Raw genomic sequence first — 1,135 nt, 5'->3', positions numbered from 1 at the left:
GGGGGAGGGAAGCAAGGAGAAATCTAGGCAATATAAAAACAAGAGGTCCCCATAAAAATCTATTTTAAAATGTGGATTCTATTTCTTACATTCACATCACGCAGGCTTGGTCCTTCCCAAGGGATGGCTTAGAAAAAGCTCAGGGAACTGGTTTTGTTTCTCTCCCTCCCCCTACTCTGTCTACCCGTAAAGTTGGGAGGAAAATTATTGCCCTAGCTGTCAGCTGAGCATAGGTATATGGAAACGTGTGGATATTGGGGCAGGGTAGCTCAGCTCTGCAGCGACTCCTGCTCCAGACTTATAAAATGAAATGGGGCCTTTGCATAGTCATGCTCTGCTGGGCAAATGCAGACTCCTTATCCCCCCTTCCCCCTCCTCCATCTTTAAGCTCCTGTCCTCTGTTGCATAGGCTTGGAGGTTGCCCACCAACCCAAGCCACCAGTAGGCAGAGATGGTTCCGGGACAGGTCACAATCACTAAATCCAAAACCCAGGTTGAGAGATTTTCCAGGTCCATGGAGACAATGTCCTGGCCCAAGAGGCAGGAAACCAGGAAACCTGAGTTTTAATTTTCTGCCCTTCTGTGAATTCATTGCATAACCTTAGTCAAATCACTGAAACTCCTTTGGCCTCAGTTTCCTCCTTTGCAAAGTCTGACAAAAATGGCAATCACTCCTGGACCCCTCCCTGGGAGCAGCCCCTCACTCTGGGTCTTATCATTCATCAGTGAAGGTGTGGGGGGCTTGAGACCAGCTCCCCTTCTCTGCTGGGGCTCAGAAAATGAGTCGAATATCAGTCTGTCTGGCTAATGAGAACTCCACATGTCCCACTCCCAGAGAAAGAATAAGGGAGGGAGGATGTTGGCAGCTCCCCCAGCCTCCAATATAGCCTGGCTCAGCCATAATCATTTCCAGATTGGTGAGTGGGGTCAGGGCCCTGGGGGGCGATGCCGTGGCAGCTTTATAAACGGCCCAGTCTTTCCAGATGGTGACTGGCTCCAGCCTGGCGAGCAGGTTGCCTGGGACAGACCAAAATAACAACAGGTGGAAACCAGGCCCCACTGTGTCCCCTCCACCACTACCTCTGCATCACACACACACACACACACACACACACACACACACACACACACACAC

Source organism: Vombatus ursinus, unplaced genomic scaffold (genome assembly GCF_900497805.2).
Source record: "Vombatus ursinus unplaced genomic scaffold, bare-nosed wombat genome assembly UNPS02000580.1, whole genome shotgun sequence".
Classification (NCBI taxonomy): Eukaryota; Metazoa; Chordata; class Mammalia; order Diprotodontia; family Vombatidae; genus Vombatus; species Vombatus ursinus.
The sequence above is the reverse complement of the archived record's forward strand: the minus strand, read 5'-3'. Positions refer to the sequence as shown.